General features: G+C 42.0%; 3 non-coding genes across 3 annotated transcripts; 1 reads left to right on the top strand and 2 right to left on the bottom strand.

The window, feature by feature from the left end:
• Positions 1-238: 238 nt before the first annotated feature.
• Positions 239-327, top strand: TRNAR-UCU. The gene is given in 2 exon segments: positions 239-275; positions 292-327. It is a non-coding gene; the product is annotated as a tRNA-Arg (tRNA).
• An 11,408-nt stretch (positions 328-11,735) lies between these two features.
• On the bottom strand, positions 11,736-11,808 carry TRNAK-UUU. Its single transcript has one exon. It is a non-coding gene; the product is annotated as a tRNA-Lys (tRNA).
• A 1,165-nt stretch (positions 11,809-12,973) lies between these two features.
• Positions 12,974-13,045, bottom strand: TRNAM-CAU. The gene has a single exon. It is a non-coding gene; the product is annotated as a tRNA-Met (tRNA).
• Positions 13,046-13,293: the final 248 nt, after the last annotated feature.

The raw sequence follows: 13,293 nt of genomic DNA, 5'->3' as shown, positions 1-13,293 counted from the left end.
GTGTGATTTTTAATCCTTGATGAAGAGATTCCTTATCTCATGGAAAAACCATGATAACAGACACTGGAAGGCTCAGAAACTCCCTCTCAGGCATTGAGTGCTCCTCACAGCTTCTTACTGGGTTTTGCTTCTTAAAAGTTCTAGATACCTGGGGCAGAATAGGTTCCCTGAAAGTATCTGATGGCTAATCAAATAAACGAACCTTTTTACAGCTCTAGCAAACCTTTGCTTCCTGTAAGGCTCTGTGGCGCAATGGATAGCGCATTGGACTTCTAGCGTGTTTGATGAGAGATTCAAAGGTTGTGGGTTCGAGTCCCACCAGAGTCGTAGATGTTTTGTGTGTCCAGGACGCAGTCACTTCACCACACCTGGTGAGTTGGACATTATCCGCGCTTCACTTCTGCTCTCTGCTGTTCATGTGAGGAGCTTCTTCATTCCCTCGATGTGTCCTGGGTAGCTCAGAGAACAGACACGCATAGAATATGCAAATGAGTACTAGCAACTGAGTTTTCATTAAGGCAACAAATTCCAACTTGCTTTTTCCTGGCTTTTGCTTGAGAATTGCAGACAGGCTTAATGCTGCCTGCAAGAATCACTCAATATCCATTTGATAAAGCTCCAGCTTTCTAGCTGGTGAAAGTCAAGGCTCAAGTTTGCCACGCTGCCTGTCACGCTCAACTCCAGTCAGCAGTCGTTGGTAGTGCCCAAGTTTCAGCTCTTAAGAACTTAATTAAAATTTAATTTGCTTTTAGATGAATGGTGGGTAGAGATACCTAGCACCTTTTTGATCTAAAGCAAGATCAAAGTATCATTCCTCCCTTTACCTGTAGAAATGAAGATAGAGAAGGAAGTCTCTTTTCCATCCTAGAATAGTACTTTACTTCCCTCAACTGCTTCCTAGTTTTAAGTATCCCCCCAAACTTTATATCCACCCATCATTTTTGTTTGAGGGGTATCACTTAACACATGTTGAGTTTCACATTCTTTATCAAAACTACCACTAGTCCACAGCATAGGTTCTTCCCTTGTATCATAAACAACTGACATGTTTAATCCAGATTGCTTGGCATGGCGTAATCTGGTTTACCCTCTGTGGCTCCCTTTGTAGGCTCTTATGCATGAAGTAATGGAAAGCAAATGTGTAAGATGTCTTCTTCTGCACTTGCAGCAGTGCGTGCACCTGTCATGCCTCCATGTGGAAAAAGGGAGACTTGGTCTACCTCTGCTTTAGCTAGCTGTGCCTGGCTTCAGGAACCCAATAAAGCCTTGTCCTCTGACAGGGTGGTAGTTTAAACTTTTCAACTGCCCCATAGTTTGGCAATGAGGCACTGCTCTCAGCTAATGTGGTGAAACCAGATGGAGAACACTGTCTATTACATGCCTCATATTCTAGCACAAATCCCATGTCTAGTCAGGCCAGACAAGGAAATGAGTGTGGTAATTTCACAGACTCGGATTCCTGTTTAGCCCTGCATAAGTTTCATGGGAAAATATAATGTCCACTCTAGCTTCAGTGTCACTATTGTCATGTATTAAATTTACACTTGTGGATGATTTCTGAATTCTCCACTCCAGTCCATGCTTTTGTTTACCCCTGCAATGGTGATGCATCTCTGAATTGCATCAGTTTTCTGATGTCTTCATATCTAGCATGGTAAATGTTGTGATGTTTTCCTTCTTCAAAATTTTCTCCTTAGCTTCCCTTCCCTCACAACCTGGTACTGTTGTTTCCTGTAGTCTGTTTTCTACTGGTTGTTTCATCCCTTTTAATAAATGTTTTACAGCCGGAAGGCATTCCCTCTAGTTGTTAATTATAGGGGGAGGACTTTATTTTTAAAAAAATTGCACGATAGTGATCACCAATTAATTTGAACATTTTTGTTATATTTTTAGGTTCAGTTATCTATAAGTGTGTGGATGTAAGGACCTTTTTAATCAATTAATTGATTCTTTTTATCTATATATTCTCTTCCCTGTGTCACCCTTCTTGATAGAGAACCATTTAAAGGTATTAAATGTTTGCATTTTATTATCATGCTTTCTTACAGAATACGCAGTGTTTTGTAACATGCATATTTTATAACCTTGCTTATTTTCACTAGTTTTGTTATATAAATTATATTTTAGATATATACCATTCTATTTCTGACTTTTTCTAGAAATACCATTATTTTATTTACATGTATTTAAATGAGCAATGTCTTCCTGTATGCATCTACCATATTTTGGCTTTTTATTCTCCCAGCAAGTTACCTTCTTAGTTCCTGTCACAGTAATTAATGCCACTTACCCCCATAGATATCCCTTCAGAAACATCTGTGAAAATTTCCCTGGATGTATCCCCAGTGGTATAATAGAGAATGTTCCAGATTTGATGGGGGGGGGGTTGATTGATACTAGATTGCTATCCAGAAATAATACAGCATTTTCAACAAAATTCAATAGCTTTGTGGCATTAGCAAGTTTAGTAGCCCAATAAAGTACAATATGATTTCACAGTGGTTTTGTGTCCCTCACATAAGTGGTGACTCCAGATGCTTCTTGATTGTTATGGTTGCTAATTTTTTTCTCTGAACTCTTGTGATCCACAAGCTGTTCATCTCTGTTGCCTGCACCCTAACCGTATTGGCTCCTTTTAATAGAAGGTTTACAGGCAATTCTTACGTATTCTTATCAGTATGAAATAACTTTTATGTGATTTAGTAATATTTTTATTTTTAGACCTCATTAAATTACCGAAGACTATTTTGCTAATGATATATATGTGCATGCATGTACAGTATGTATACATACACATATATGTACACACACACACACATATACCCTATTAGCTTCAAGAGCAAACAACTCCAAAGAAGCACAGGTCTAAGGCATGTGGTGATTCAGACAAGTCTGAAACCACTGTTTAGATGCCCTGCTGGAAAATCTACCTCCCCTCTTCTTTTTGTGCCTCTTTTTGTGTCTCCTCACCACCTTTATTACTTTGTAGCCTCAAGAACATTTAGCCCTTCATGTTTAAGTCAGTACAGAAGGCTGGAGCTCGGATGTGGCGTTCCCTGAGTCTTGTCTTCCCCCTAGTGGCTCAAGAGGTGTAAGTTCACATCACACTATGGGGACAGTTCCTTCCAATGTACATGTGTGAAAGAGTAAGAAAAATAATCCAAGAGATGGGGAAAACTTTTTCTTCAAGTTGCTTTTCAGTCTGAATTCACCTCCCTTCCCCAACTCATTGAAATGAAATTCAGTTTTGCCCAGTGGTGTTTTAATACATCTGGATGAAATCCTTTCAACAAATCACTATTGAGCAACTGTGGCCAATGACAGATTTTACAGGTTCACAAATGAAGGCTTAGTTAGGTTCTCTCTTTGGACCTGGGTCCAGACTCTTAAAATGTGGTAGCAGGATGTAAGAAGATAAGGTAGCCGGAGAGGAGAAAGAAGCAGGTATCAGGGAGAATTATTGGGGCTTAAATTATTCTTGAAATCCTATGGGAGAAAGGAAAGGCCTCATTGTCCTAGTTGAAAATGTCACTCTTAACCCTTCCAGTAGCTCCATATTGTAAGTTCAGCTGTTATTTGAGCCTTGAGTTTCTGACTAAGAACTATTAAGCAAGTGAAAAGCAACCGGGGAGAGAGAGTCTATAATCCTAATGAGAAACAGGCAGAAATCAAAATAGGAATAATACATTTCTTGGGAATCAGAGATAGTCACCTACAGGATCTGGGCCGCCACAGGAATCTGGTATGGCACAATGAGAAAGAAACAGGCGACCGAAGATTTTGCTCAGTTTGGGAGAGTTGGTGTTAAGAATGCCAAGGTCCCTACGGCACTTTCACTCATTCCTTCGGAAACCAAAGCATGTGAGTCAAAATGACTGGAGAATAGAAGAGGCTTTTAATCTGAACAGGGTTGAAGTCCCTATTCAAGTAATAAGCTTTTTTTTTTTTTTTTTTATCTCAGCTACTTACAGTAGAAAAGGGCCCCAGCCCTTTCCCAGAACTCCTGTCCTTACAAAGTTAAAGTCTAACCTAGCTTCATTTAATGATTCCTTTCAAAGATGAACTAAGACACGCCTAGATTTTGTAAGGGGATTTAGAATCCCAGGTGATAGGAAAAAGCAACAAAAAAAATCATCGCTAAATTTCTGTGAACTATGCCATTTAAAGATTCCCTTGTATGACATCTTCAAACAACTAGCAACAACAAATGTTGGCGAGGATGTGGAGAAAAAGGAACTCTCCTGCACTGCTGGTGGGAATGCAAACCAGTACAACCACTATGGAAAACTGTTTGGAGGGTCCTCAAACTGCTTAACATGGAGCTTCCCTACGACCCAGCAATCCCACTCCTAGGTATCTACCCAAAAGACACAAAAACACTGATTGAAAAAGATACCTGCACCCCCAGGTTTATTGCTGCTTTATTTACCATTGGAAAAACATGGAAGCAGCCCAAATGCCCAAAAGTAGATGACTGGATTAAAAAGATGTGGTACATATACACAATGGAATATTACTCAGCAACCAAAAAAAAAAAAAAAGAAACACATGTCTTTTGCAGCAACATGGTTGGAGCTGGAAAAGATCATGCTTAGTGAGATAAGCCAGAAAGAAAAAGAAAAATACCGGATGATTTTGCTCATAGCAGGAGTATAATGGACCACGCAAGAAAATAATAAGAATAATGAACAGCCATATACCAGAGACATTTATGGGGTTGGAGTGGGGAATGGGATCAAAAACAGGGGGAGGAGGGAAGTGCACTGGACTCTGGTGATGGCACACAGGTGACTTGGTGATGGGAAATACACAGGGATTACAATTGAGATGGAAAAAAAATGTACAAAATGATGTAAAAATAAACTTTTATATTATAAAAAAAAAAGATTCCCTTGCATGGTGTGGGGGTGACTTTAATCTAGAAAGTGGGGTGCAGTTTGGCTGGATCCTACCATATACGCTTTTGAGAGCAGTGGTGTTTGTTCACTTGGGCTCTAAAGTCCCCCAGAATTTTCACCACATGGTAATTATTAGTACACAGAAATGTTAGTACACATGTGTAAAAAAGATGTCAGTCTTGGGCAACAGAGTGTCACTGTGCCCTCTCAGGAAAGTGTTGAGCGTCGCTCTGAGTCTGTGCCTTTAACTGAATTTCTGTTTACTAAACTATTCTAGAGCTTTGTAGGGAAGAAATTAACTTGTAGCCAGTGATGGTAATGCAAGTAATATTTGTCCACATGCACTCAGACTTTGCTCAATAGCAAAGACAGTCTCCAACAGCATTTTAGAGTCCTACAGATTATTAACTAGCTTTCCATTAACAATTCACTCATCGATCTCTTCAGAAGTCATGAGATGGAGATTATTAGTGCCAATGTCCAGGTGAAAGTAGGGACTTGAGAAACGTCATGTAAGGTAAGAGAACAGTAAGAGATGCAACCTAAATGCAAACATATATATTGGCCCAAGACTCCTATCTTTGCCACGACTCTATACTGCCTAAAAAATATTTTAGATCGTTTCATTGTTTCGGCCAACTCATTTGAAGCTCATCCTTTTCTGTGGTTACAATTCGCAGATGGTTCAAACTGCGCTTCATTCAGTCATCTTTTCCTTTTTAAAAACCTCTCCTTTCTGAAAGTGATTTTGATCCAGCGTTCCCCATTGGGGTGGACAAGCATGGTGGCCTGGCGTCCTCAGGTACCTGCTTATCATTCTTTGAGCTCCTGGCTCCTGGCTCCTGGCTGCTGCGTGGAGATGTGAATTCGAGACCCTGCCTTCACCCCCTCAACTCCCGCAGTTCGGTCATTTTGCTTCTGCAGACCAATTCAGAGTTCCTTCCAACTAAAGTTTCTTCTGGTTTTGGCCCTTCCGCTGTCCTCGTGCTCTGCCATCCACCATCACTCACCTGGCCTGCCCACATCCACCCATCTCGGATTCCCTCGCTCAGGAGAGCCTCCCCTCCATTCTTTTACCTGCACCCCAATGCCCTCTTTGCGGCCAACTCTCCGCCTACGCAACCCAAGTGAACCCTCCACAAAGAGAGGCGCAGGTCTCTACAGGAGCAGGCGACAATTGAAAATTCCCAGCTGAAGATCCTGGAGTATTCCCAGCGGCATAAGTCGTGAACGCCTGCACCTGCACGGTAGGTGACTTCACCTCCCGGAGAGAAAGCGGAGAAGGTAGCGTCTGATTGCCATTAGAAGGCTGTTGCTTTCTCCCTGGACTCCCAGAAGAACCAACACACGACAATTTGACCTAAAAGAAGAGATAAAACAAAGCAGCAAGATCTCCTCTCAGGGAAATGAACTCTAAAAAGATTGAGACACATAATGGAAGGGGAAAAAAAGCTAATCTCCTAAGGGAATCAAATCCTGATCTCCCTGGTAAGGGACAGGAAGATTCACCACGGCATTAAATAGGAAGGCACAGGAGACCCTTTAAAAAGAATCTTACTTGATAATCAACACCACACACCAACCTTTTCAACAATTTGTTGCAAGATTCTATGCAGGGCTTTCCCCATTACTTTGAATATCTACATTAAGAGTAAAGAAATGTTCATTAATAGCAAAGAATGCTTTCTACTTTATAAAAAGCTCCCTTTCCTTAAAATAACTTCCCACCTTTTCCACCTCAAGTGGAATAGGGGAGTTCTGGTCACTTTCCCCTGGGAATTTTTCTCACACCAATGGGAGTTAGATATTCTTTCTGTTTTACGTTTTGTCATTATATGTCTGAATCCTTACATGGAATAAAGGGGAGAATTTAGTCTTTTAAAATTTAGGGCTTTGATTTTGCAGCTTTGCCATTAAATGGGTGCTTATTTCTGCACAACCTTTTAGTAGTAGAAATTACACTATCAGGAATATTTTTTAAGATTTATTTACTTACTTATGCACGCAGAACTGGGGTACAGGCCAGAGGTGTGGAAGGTGAGAAGATTCACCAGAGACAGAGGGGAGCAGAATAGGCAGAGGTACTGAAATACACTGCTGAAGGGAGCAGTGGGAGAGATAGGAGAGGTCTGCTGCACCATGTGGGTCAGCTCCCTGGCTGGGGATCCAACCTGTACTGCAGTGTCTGCTATAGATTCATAATGCTGTGCTTTAACCCATTGTGCCATCGGGGAGGTTCCTTGGGAATATTCTGAGGAAACTTCAGCTTAGCTCCATAAGTAGGTTCCCAGCAAAACTGCCATATTGTTTCCTTAGCCTATAGATTAAGAGTTATTTTGGAAAGTAAACCGAAAGGAAGTCTCTTTATTAAAGATGTGATGACTGCAGGACTGATACTTCTGACTGATAATTCTGTTTCCAGTAGAAATGAAATGGGATTTGTCCGAAGATGACAGAACTACCATAAAGTTAACCAAGTGGTGACTCAGCTGCAGCTGTTGTAGATATGTGGTAGAGCCGGTCTACATAGAGTCAGGTACAGTTAGCAACCTGAGAAATTTCCCCAGGTGAAATCAGAAACTGGTCCCTGTACTAGGAAGCAAGGAAAGACTGAAGCAAGGTACTAGGAAGCAAGGAAAGACTGAAGCAAGGAACAGACCACTCTGAATTGGTCAATGGCACTTTTCATAAGCAAGGGCATGTATGTAAGAGTCTTGTTTTGGGAGGTAGCAAGATGGGCACATCTCTGCACCTACCTAAAAGTTTATATACAGGTCTTACATCAGCTTAGTCACAAATGCTGTCCATCTGGTCTCTCAACACATTACTCTCAATTACTCTGCTTGAAAATGGACCCACTGTGGAAATGATGGGCAGAAAGTACATTCTAAGGACAAGGAGTACAGTTCACTAGCTGCCAGGAGTCACAGCCTCTCATGATCTCCTCCAGAATGTGGCCATTGATCTGATAAATATGTTTCCAATCCCTATCAAAAACAGGTCATGAAGTGACATGTATTCTTAGGAGAAAGGCAACAATATATATTTCTGCTCTTTCTCCAGAACTGTGTTAACTCTCCTGCTGTTTGTCATAATATAGCCTGGCAAATTCTGGAACAAAGTCATGCCACCTTCAGCAGAGAACTATATAGCGGTCAAAAAGCAGTTCCTGCTATGCCTACGTGCAGCTTAGATAGAATATCTGGCCACGGGAAAGAAAGTGACCAGGTAGCCAGTGTTGTCCATCATCAACTGGATTTTTCCCTTGTATTAATTTTTTGAAGTGTTGTTCTTTTTTTGTACAATATTTGATTTCTCCTAACAGGTGTAGTCCCCATAAATATCCTAGCACCACACCATCTGTGAACCATCACCATAGTCCCTGTGCTCTTTCTGCCCCTGTTTTAACTCCCTTTTTCCTCTTCCACACCTGTTTTAAGCCTCACATCTATAGCTGCCTAAAAGTTTTATCATTTTTCTTAACCCATTGTTCAACTTCCCAATATTCTTCCTCCTATAAGTGATATCATCCAATATTTTTCTTTTTCCTTCTGATTTATTTTGCTGAGCATAATCTCTTCCAACTCCATACATGTTGCAGAGAATGGCATGAGTTTATCTTTCTTGATTGCACAACAATATTCCATTGTGTACATAGAACACATTGTCTTGATCCAATCATCTGTTCGGGGGCATTTAGTTTCTTTCCATGTATTAACTATTGTAAATAGTGCTATAATAAACATACAAGTGCAGGTTTCCTTTTGAATTAATGTTTTTGTATCCTTTGGGTAGATTCCTAGGAGTGGAATTGCTGGGTCATTTGGTAGACCTACTTTTAATAATTTAAGGAACCTCCTCACAGCTTTCCATAGAGACTGGACCAGTTTGCATTCTCACCAGCAGTGTAAGAGGGTTCCTTTTACTCTATGTCCTCACTACCATTTGTTGTTGTCAGCGTTTTTTAAAAAATTAGGCCATCCTTACTGGTGTGAGGTGGTACCTCATTGTGGTTTTTATTTGAATTTCCCTGATTATAAGTGATGTTGAACATTTTTTTCTATGTCTATTGGCATTTCCTCTTTGGAAAAGTGTCTCTTTAGTTCTTCTGCCTATTTTTTTTACTGGGTTGTTTACTTTGTTTTTGTTGACTTGTGTAAGTGCTGTGTAGATCTTTGATAAATTCCCTTATCAATTGAAAGGAGTACAAATGTTTTCTCCCAATCTGTTGGGTGTCTCTTCATTTTAGTTATTTCTCTTTTACTGTAAGAAGTTTTTAGTTTGATACAGTTCCAGCCATGATCAGCTGATTGACTGGGGCAGCTACGTCATAAAGTCAGGGAGTCTTGGCAGCCTATGTAATCAAAGAAGCACATCGAGGGTAAAGAACAAGAATGCCAGGGGACACATAAGCGTGTGTCCGAGACCACTAATTCAGTAATTTGTATGTTTCCAGTCTCTCTCCTTCAGCTCAGAATTATGGAAAAAGATGAATACCTATGCTTAGTAATGAAAATAGAAAGTCCAAACCTCATTGGATGAATCAGCTTGGTATGGTGCATGTGAATAAAAAGGTCTTCCAGGCTAAAGAGCCCCACTTCTGGGCTAAAGAGAGTGGCAAGGGGAAATCCTCTGAATGTATCATTAGTAAAATTAGTAAATAGTAAAATTAGTCCTCCTCATACTTGGAAAGAGATATGATCAAGATAGAGCTATATATAATCTCATAGGTAGAGACAAATGCCCTGGTTGATTGGCAAGAGACCTGGGAGATGAGATTAGAAAATGAAAGTCAAGGAGATCAGGCATCTCTATGAAGAAGTATGGGAGTGGCCCACAGAGTATAGCCAATTTTGTATAACATGTTATCATCCCCTGGAAAGAATCCCTTTTGAAGAGGCACTAGGCAAACGAGTTGACAGAAAGATGTGGTCACTTAAGGTCAGTTAACATCTGTCACCCCAAAGATGCAAAAATAAAAAAATAGACCTATGAATTGGCTTTCATCATGATGGCAAAATCAGTATTTGTGAACTCACTACTGTAGGATCCCACTAATCTGATCAGCATTGGGTACTGCTGAATGTCCAGCTGCTCAGCATGCGAGATCAACACTGAGCCTCTGTTACTGTGCAAGATGACCCAACCACAAGAGGCAAGTTAATGACATGGGAACCTCTCTAAAGAACTAGATATATGGTAAAAGGCATACAATTGCGGGTTCAATTAGTCCTATCAAATAATAAACTAGCACATAACTGCTGACTTACAGAGTAGCACTTTTACAAGGTATGTATGGGTCAAGCACACACTTGAAGATGACACCCAGAATATAGTCTGCCATTGCCAGAATGCAATTTACATCCTAATACTACGTCCATTAAAAGATGCCATACCCCAATAGGTAAACACTTGGGTCCAGGTACCAAGGCAGAAGCAGAAAGAGATTCTACTTATCAGTGACTTGGAAAGCGAGTACATTCTGGCTACCTAACATTAGGCCTCTGTGGGTACAGAAAGTCTGGTTCCAAGAGGAATAAATGCTTTTACCATGGTGATAGAAAAAGTCTCACTGAAATTTTAGTTATAACTGCTGCCTACTCACTTCCCATAACAAGAAACTGGTAAGCAATTAGCACAGCAATAGACATAACTGATATTTGTCACAGAGAGATGTAGGACACTATTACAAATGGGGACAGAAAAGAATAAGTCAATCCCATGATTTACTGGATAATTATTTGACATTTCCCTTGTGGATTTTTGACCCTGAATGAACAAGTTCAGAGAAACAGCTTGAGGAAAATCTGGTGGACAGGGATGAATTTCTTGTTCAGGCCAGGAAGTCACCTTGACCAGCAGAGGTGCCAGACAGATACTGCAGGAATCTAGGTTGGATAGTAGAGAAGGGATACTATGAATGTCAGTTGTAATCTTGAAACCATTTGCAGTGCTGAGGGACTGTAGTTTGTTCTACTCACCGTTCTTCTGTGTATCTCCCAGGGAAATGAGACCAACAAAATTCTAGAGAATCTTCTCACATGTAAGGTGGTCTACTCCATCAACTTCAGGATGCAAATAAAGCAAGTGGATTCAAAGATAGCTTGGGGTGAATGACAATGGATGTTATGGCTGCCCAGATCCCCACTTTAGCATCAGGGTCTGGTCCTACAGCTTCTATGAGTGTTGACTGCTGCAGTCTCACAGCTCACAATTTCAAAATGTGTTTAAATATGGATTTCTCAACTAGGACTTTTTGCAAGGTGCTGCAAATTTTCTTTACAGGAAGAGCTCTATTAACCATGGAGAAAAAGCAACATTCTAGCCCCCAAATTGCTTTCCTCCTCCCAAAACCCAGCTAGATTTACCAATCATTTGAAGAGCAATTTAACCATAACTTATTTCTCAGTAAAAATATTACTGGTTTGGAGACATTTTATGGGGGTGGAGTGGGGAACAGGATCAAAAACAGTTGGGGGAGGGAAATGGACTGAACTATGGTGATGGCACATGGGCGATTTGGTGATGGGAAGCCCATGGGGATGACACCTGAGATGGAAAAATGCACAAAATGATGTAAAACTAAACTATTATATTTTTTAAAAATTTAAAAAGGGAAAAAATGTATTACTGGCTTGTTTCTATACTATCCTCCTTTTCAACTTCTCTTAGAAACTTCGGGGAATGTTTCAATTAATACTGGCAAATAATAACTAAAGACACTAGAACATAAATTTTTCCAGGACAGTACTTTGGCTGTTTAGTAGTATCCACTTTTAAGGAAATACTTCAAGAGGCTTCATTACTTTGCCTTACTGAAATAAAACTGCTACATACCGCCTGAACAGGGACTTGAACCCTGGACCCTCAGATTAAAAGTCTGATGCTCTACCGACTGAGCTATCCAGGCTCATGGCTAACTTCCTCATTCTCTATATAAATTGACAAAGAGGACCAAGCAAGCCATCCTAGTGATGGCTAAGATTTAGGAAATTGTGTGTGCGCGCGCGCGTGTTTGCAAGAGCGCCGATCATCGCCCTAGCTCTCAGCACAATCAACCGAACTTTGTTACATCGAGCATTCCATCTGAACCCCAAACTGTCAATGAGTCACACAGATGCGGGGTGCTGAAACTAGAGTAGGACCCGTCGGGAGGGAATATTCCTGCAGCAACGATGGCAGAAGAAGAGGCGACATTCACGGCTGGAGGAGGCTTGAGAGCAGGCGCGCGAGGGCAGCTTCGCCCCTCCTGCGAAGAGGGGGCGCGGTAAGAAGAACCCAGTTCCGCACCACTGCCCTAAGCGGACGAACTTCAGGAGAAACAAAAATTGCGTGAAGACAGTTACAGTCCAGCGCAGGAGGCTCAGCTCCCGTCTGGCGTTTCCTTCTCCAGTTGGGCTTTCTGGGAAACTTCACCTCAAAGTCACCAACAAGTGAGCGTGACGTCCACTTCCAGGAGCTGCTTCTGCTTCTTCGCCGAAGTCAGCCCCCCAAAACCCATTTCTCCGAGATTTTCGTACGTGTCAACTTGCAGCACGCCCACTGCCTCCCCTTCCCTCCCCGCAGCCTCGCGGCTCCCTCCGCGCGCTCCCGCTCCCCTTCCCTCGTTCCCCTCCCCCCGCCCCCCCACTTTTCTCTCGCCCGCAGCCTCTCCAGCCTCCCCCCCATTTCCCGGGTCTGCTCTTTCTGCGCCAGCTCTTCTGTCCTCCTAAGGCACTGCCCACCGACACTCGGAGTGTCCACTTTTATCCTGGTCGTGTTCCGCCTTTTGACTCCACATTGCACCTTGTCCACCTTGTCCACTGTCCTATTTAAAGACAAAAAGGACCGGGCAGTTGAACAGCCTAGGCGGCTAGCGGCCGGCCTTGTTTCCTCAGCCGCTAGCCCCTTCAGAGGAGGAGAAGCTGGGGTCACTGCACACCGACAGTAAGTAAGATGTGGCACCGATGGCCAACATTTTGGGGCACAATATAGATCAATTTTCATCACGATCCAAAAGAAAACAGCTTTGCGCCCAGGTTGTTGCTGTAGTGAAACTGAGAACTTCGGTTCCCGTCTTGTGAAAAGAGAGAGCTTAGCAGAGGATGGTTTCGATCCATCGACCTCTGGGTTATGGGCCCAGCACGCTTCCGCTGCGCCACTCTGCTGCTGGAGTGGTAGGGTTCCTCCTTTATTATTAATCGTTCTCATTACCACTGCTGAAAGCTACTCCCCATCTTCTTTTAAATTGGCTCCCTCTCAAGCTCCACTTCAATTTCTGTATTTATAGAGCTGCTTCTCAACCGCCCCCATTCACAAAGCCCAGTTCAGGACATACGGAGAGTTGCACTCTAAGGTAATTCCATGTAAGTGTGGGTACAGAAAATGTTACCCTTCACAGGGCAGTGATGTTCCC

Source organism: Condylura cristata, unplaced genomic scaffold (assembly GCF_000260355.1).
Source record: "Condylura cristata isolate star-nosed mole 26May11 unplaced genomic scaffold, ConCri1.0 scaffold00048, whole genome shotgun sequence".
NCBI classification, from domain to species: domain Eukaryota; kingdom Metazoa; phylum Chordata; class Mammalia; order Eulipotyphla; family Talpidae; genus Condylura; species Condylura cristata.
The sequence above is the reverse complement of the archived record's forward strand: the minus strand, read 5'-3'. Positions and strand labels throughout refer to the sequence as shown.